The following is a 6,460-nucleotide window of genomic DNA, read 5'->3' on the forward strand; positions in this document are numbered from 1 at the left end:
ATTCAGGTATTGTAAAGAGAAGTACATCAGCCCCTTTCAACCCGAACACAGATGTTGGTCCTCCAGACGAGTGTCAATTTTCAAGGTGTGCGCGATCTGCGGTGACAATGACAAAACAATAGCGACACAATTGCCCGCCCGAGGCGGCGCATTACGAAATAACAGTACACACATTTCAATTAACTTCCATCAACGCCAGCCGAAGGAACACAGCTAGTGGACTGTCTCTGTATAGGCATGCATATTAAGTTAAAAACCTCACATTAATAGACGATGTTCCGCTGATTGCGAGATCTCGCGCGACTTTAATACATGCCCGTAGAAACAGGTTTCCAGCTTAGTAATACAAGTCAAACTTTCTATGGAACCAGAAAAAGTGCAGAACTAAGCAAAGATTGCAACTTCATATATTTTATGCAGTGTTTAACTTAATTAGCGATCTGTCCTGCTTTACGCAGTTTGTCCTGTGTTGCGGAGAACACGTCCACTGCGAACCACATATTCTCGCGATATCTCTGAATGTCTCGCGCGGTTCAGAACATGGTCTATTCCTTTTACATCTGCAATCTCTTCAACAAAACAAACTGACATTGCACGTCGCCGTTAAATGGGTGTGTCCCTGCAAAGTGCCGAATACAATACGCCGTGTCGTTCTTCATGAAGTCGCCCCTTTGACTCCTATCAGACATATCTACACTTTTTACACTTCCATGATTTCTGTGCGAATGGACGTCCAGTTGTTGGCTCTTTGAACGTGGAAAACAGCAGTTGGCCTTTGTCTGCAGTCAGGGAAAACTGAGGGACCTTTCACAGTCACTTGCGGGTAATTTTCTATCACTGTATCTGAAGAAAGCACGGGGCATACAGAGAATCAGATCACTCAGGGGAGGGCGCTGTGGAGCCTTCTAAAGCAGAAAACTACAATAGGGAAGTTGGTGGATAGGGGCAGAGGGAATCTAAACTTGAGGAACAATTTTAATATGATTCAGATTAATTCAAAGTTTTGTACTACCATTTTACCTGGTCTTATGACTGTTGGTGCATGAGAGAAAATGCCAAGTCGATTCACACGATTTCCGCGGAAATGTCGGCAATCACGCGTCGATTTGGAGAGTACATGAATTGAATTCAATTGCAGTTTAATTCCCTTTAATTCATTATATTTTTGTACGGAATTCATTTGAGAATGATATAGAGTAGATTTGGTGACAGTACCACGGTAAATATGTGGCAGTTTTAAATATAATTTTTTTCCCCATTTCATCTTTTAATCCAACCGGATAAAGTGGTCGCTAGCCTCAGTGTAATCGCAAAATTTAGACTGAAATAGATCAGCTTTTCCCGATACATCTAGCGACAAACCATCCCGTACGCTCAGAGACAGACAGATGAATAAACAGTGGATGCACAAAAAGTACCGGTACACTGTGTTAACGAGTTACCGAGGAACGTAATAGCTGAAAATATCAAATACATATAGTGAACATAACATACTAAATACATAATGAATATATCAAATCAAATACAAAACCATTTCTAGATTCTGAGGATATTGCTAAAAGTAAATGTAGGTGTCTGCCATGGTAATGTGGTCATTTCGTATTTCCAAGCCTTGAGAGAGAAGTTCCATTTCTTTACCAGGTGTATCCTCACACTGTAAGATTTCTGTGGAGAAAACAAAGTATATACCCATCAAACACGAAGAACCACACACATCAGCTTGTGGTAAACATGTGCATACAATGGAGTTGTCGATCATAAAAGCTAATGCACTAGAAGCGTAATTCCATAATGATGGTGTCAACATTCCCCCCCCCCCCACATTGAAACTGCTTTATGCGACATTAGTGTTGTCTATTTGTGTCCATTTTGTCCTCACTGAACTTGATGCGGAGATAGTACTGCGTCGGAGCCATTATCATTCTCTCTGTTCTGTCGGGGTTCTCTCTTCCGTTCTGCTTCCACGTGTTGCACTTAAATTTTCGTCGTAGTATTTTTTTATAGTTTCATAGTCTGAATTTTTAGGTTTTTTATTACAGCAGGATGCTTATCGCGATTGTAACGCACGCAGAACGCATTTGAATTGAATATCACCGCTCCCCTGTAACTTCTGTCTAGCTCAACAGTACCGTGCTTCTAGATGCATTTGCTACATTATTTCCGATCGTATTTATCTCGTTAACAGCTCCCCTCTCTCCCTGTCCTCTCTGTGTTTGTCTCTGTGTCTCTCTGTCTGTGTCTGTCTGTCTACGTCCGTCTGTATGTGTCTGTCTGTCTCTGCCTCTGTCTCCCCCTCTATCTCAATCACTCTCACCCCTTCTGGTACTCAGCAGCTAGATGCATTCACTTGTTGTAATCCATCTTTCCACAGAGCAAAGTAGATACCAGCGATATTAGTGCACAACTAAAAAGTCAATGCTGCTTGAATCGATCGTTACAGTGATATTGCCACCCTTAATCAAAATTTTGGTAGGATGAACGTTTATCAAAATTCCCGGTTTTTTTTTTTCGTTGACAGTGCACGACGTCTTCCTCAACCTGACCCCGGACAAAGGGTGTACACCTATTTATTAGTTTTCACCATCGCTGGTTTTGGTTTTACACTAAAATAATTTCTCATTAGCCATGTCCGCCAAACGTTAGGTGACACGGATGTATATGGTTCTAAATAAGCGGGTACAGTTAATAACCGACTGTTGACCTGCCGGGTGAGATCAAACTAATTTGTAAAGACCCTGATCAGCTAATAGATATCGGCAAACCATTATGATGATCACAACCGTTGGTTTTGTTTAGCAACGACCGAATCAGAAGTAAAACAGCGTGACAGAAATCTACAGTGTATCTGTTCTTTAACTTACCGTCTTCAAGTCCTTGTAAAGAATTCGGAGATTCACGTACCTGAGGATAACATGTGATTGATTACATAATGAGATTTCAAGAAGTAATTTGCTTCGTATTTATATATATATATATATATATATATATATATATATATATATATATATATATATATATATATATATATATATAATATATATATATATATATATATCAATTAAATCGAGTACAGACCAAGTAGTAATAACTCAGAAATTCTCGGCCTTCAGATCGTCTTTCAATCATGTCTTGTTCGAGCTTTCAGTCCTTTAATTTTATTTATGGAAACATATATACATAGATACACAGATACATACATACATACATACATACATACATACATACATACATACATACATACATAGATACATACATAGATACATAGATACATACATACATACATACATACATACATACATACATACATACATACATACATACATACATACATACATACATACATACATACATACATACATACATACATACATACACATGTTTTCAGGGAATAAATATATCACCTTGTTCTTAGTAATTAACACGTAATCCATCATTGCAGCACTGCATAGTCCTGACTTGATTATGTAGGCGAAAACTCTGATGAAGGAGAAGGATGTACACCTGTATAACTAAAGAAGGACAGGAATTGTATCAATTCACAGTTAATAAAACCTATACTCATGTAAAAACGATGTATATTTTATATTTAAGCACTGAATGATTTTTACATTATATACTCAATCTTTTTTCAAGCAGTATTGATGTCATATTGAACTTTAAAAGGTCGTTAGGGAGGGTTTAGTTATTATGTCCGGGGGTGGACCAGCAAAATCAAGGAAGGGGGGGGGTCATCTTAAATTGCAATACTCAATACAATACTTACATGCCAGCGAAAGTTAATTTCAGTTAATACATTCAATTACACTTACTGATATTATTACGATTATGACGAGCGACAGCGGAATGTACAATATCGATAACAGTAAAGATGCCTTTATCTGCAGAATGGAACAAAAACACCATATTACCGTCACATACTTTCTATTTCTGTCTAATGAACTTATAAACGAACGTTGCATTTTTACAGATTGTGACGACAAGAAGTAATGAACTTGATGTATCAACATTCAAGAATAATAATTTAAAAGTAATGAAGATCAGTCAATCGAAGTCATTGGTTCTGTATACTCATCGGTTTTGTCTGAAGCCATAACGAAAACGCTCAATTATTTTACTACCGAGGCTTTTAGCTCAGATCGGAGAGAATGTACCGATAAATTTGTACTACTAACATAAAACCAATGACCACTCACATATCGTTGACTCGTACGTTTGGTCGACACACCGATAATGACCCCGACCGATGCCTCCTGTCAAAGTAAATGAATGTATATCAGGATAAAAAAAAATGATGGAATAGCCGTTATTAGACTCAAAATAATATAAAAGGAATCAATTCCCTGATGGGCTTGCGAAGCAAGAAGACTTTTCGTCCACAATTCTCCATATTCTAAAAATATCATTGAAAAGATGAAAAGTATGAAAACTTTGCGGGTGTATTATCGTGACAAAAATATATTTCAGGCAGTCAGACTATTGACGTTACGCTATGTTTACCTTGATCACTGAAAGGAACATATCTATCTATTCTTATCATACTGATAAACTGAAAATGTTTTATCCATCCTAAGAGTAAAAGTAGTCTGACAACCGCCAGATGCATGAAACTTAAGTAACACATATAAATACTTTGTACTTGAAGTTTATATATATATATATATATATATATATATATATATATATATATATATATATACACACACACACACACACACACACACACATATATATATATATATATATATATATATATATATATATATATATATATATATATATATATATATATATATATATATATATATTAGATGACAGTCCAGTAGGAGTAAAGAAATCGCTGCCGCCATTGATGATACTACACATTATTAGGCTAACACATTATTAGGCTATATATGTCCTCGTTGGAAGTTAGAGTGTAACTATATCACAAAGTAATCATATCTGCTACTTAAATTTCATGCATCCTGCAATCCTCAGACAGAAGTCTGTTTGAGGATTACAGGATTCATGAAACTTAAGTGACATATATTATCACTTTGTACTAGAAGTAGCCTTATGCGAAATCATATTTCCAGAGCAAATGGAATAAATAATTCCCCGCGGACAATGTGAGGAAGTAAAGCGAAGTTAGAGCACATGTTACTTACATACAACGCAGAAGACATCCAAGATAAAGTAACCATTAGATGACAGTCCAGTATGAGAAAAGAAATCGCTGCCACCATTGACAGAATACTACACGCTATTATTCCGACACAGATTAGTACCACCTCTTTGCGTTTGATGTGTATTTGTCTATCATGGATTGATGGCAGCGTCTCAACTCGGTCAACGATGTCCGTTGCTACGGTGATAGTTATCATTGCTGGTCCTTTGTCTTGGGAAAATCGTATTGACCTAGGTATAAATAGAAGCCCTAAGCATCTGGGAAATGTAATATTTTTATTCATTCAGTACAATATTTCAAGGCCAATTTGCATGTACAAATATCGATATAGCGCCAGACCTGGTTATGTCCGACAACCGTTATACAGACAGACATGACTGACTTGCTATGTAAAAGCGACACGGTTTCCTCGGTAGTGTGATTGGCGAGGTGTGATAAAGTGCTTCTAAAAGTGACATTGTTTATTGCCCTTGCTTCGAAATGAGTTGACAATAAAGCAAACATGTACAATCGGCAAAGCCGATCAAACGCGACGATTGTTGCTAGGGCTTAAAAATCGACCCATTTGCAAGGTCGCAACGTAGTCGTATGATATTTTGTATCGACGCCGATTTTTTTTTCCAACAGAACTTTTTTGCTCGTTGATAAAATGTACAAAGAATAAGAACCGTGGGACGGAGATAAGCCATGATAAAACTCAGAAACATAGTGTGTTTGCATAGCGTATTCGTCAAAATAACAAAGATATGCTTGTTAAACATAACTGTCACAGTAATATGAGAACAACAAGAAACACCAGGGGTTTGTTCATGCAAGGCAGCACGGCAACTTGCGATGCTCTCTCACAAACACCTATCTACGTTCCAGGTGGTATAAACTAGTATATTGTTATTTTCTCTTTTAGTCGGCCCTTTAAAAAGATCATCAGCATATCCTGCCGTCACACTTTGACTTGATATACATGGTATACATTGATGTTAATCTGGCATGCGTAGAAGTGTGTATTTGGGATACATTGTCAAGGTCAGCACATGTTTTCGACAGAAACGACAGCCAAACTCATACATACCTGGCGACGACCGACTTTCTCACATGTCGGGGTCTTGGCTATGATTGTCGCTCTATACTTACGCGTATTATTAAACTGAAATAGAGCAAGGGTTAAGTGCCGTAAATTCGGCCACTCATATACCGAACCAAATTGCCAAGGGGTGAACGCAAGCTTACCTAGAATTTTGGTAATTAACATATATTTACATATTGGAAGTGTGAAATAATCTGGTGGACGCCCTA

General features: G+C 37.4%; 1 long non-coding RNA gene across 1 annotated transcript; it reads right to left on the reverse strand.

Annotated features, from left to right (window-relative positions):
- Positions 1-3,399: 3,399 nt before the first annotated feature.
- LOC139147191 (uncharacterized) lies at positions 3,400-5,198 on the reverse strand. The gene is made up of 4 exons (XR_011555666.1): positions 5,148-5,198; positions 4,194-4,250; positions 3,810-3,878; positions 3,400-3,509 (listed from the first exon to the last, which is right to left on the reverse strand). It is a non-coding gene; the product is annotated as an uncharacterized lncRNA (long non-coding RNA).
- Between the last annotated feature and the right edge of the window lie 1,262 nt (positions 5,199-6,460).

The sequence above is a fragment of the Ptychodera flava genome, chromosome 2 (assembly GCF_041260155.1).
Source record: "Ptychodera flava strain L36383 chromosome 2, AS_Pfla_20210202, whole genome shotgun sequence".
Taxonomy (NCBI): domain Eukaryota; kingdom Metazoa; phylum Hemichordata; class Enteropneusta; family Ptychoderidae; genus Ptychodera; species Ptychodera flava.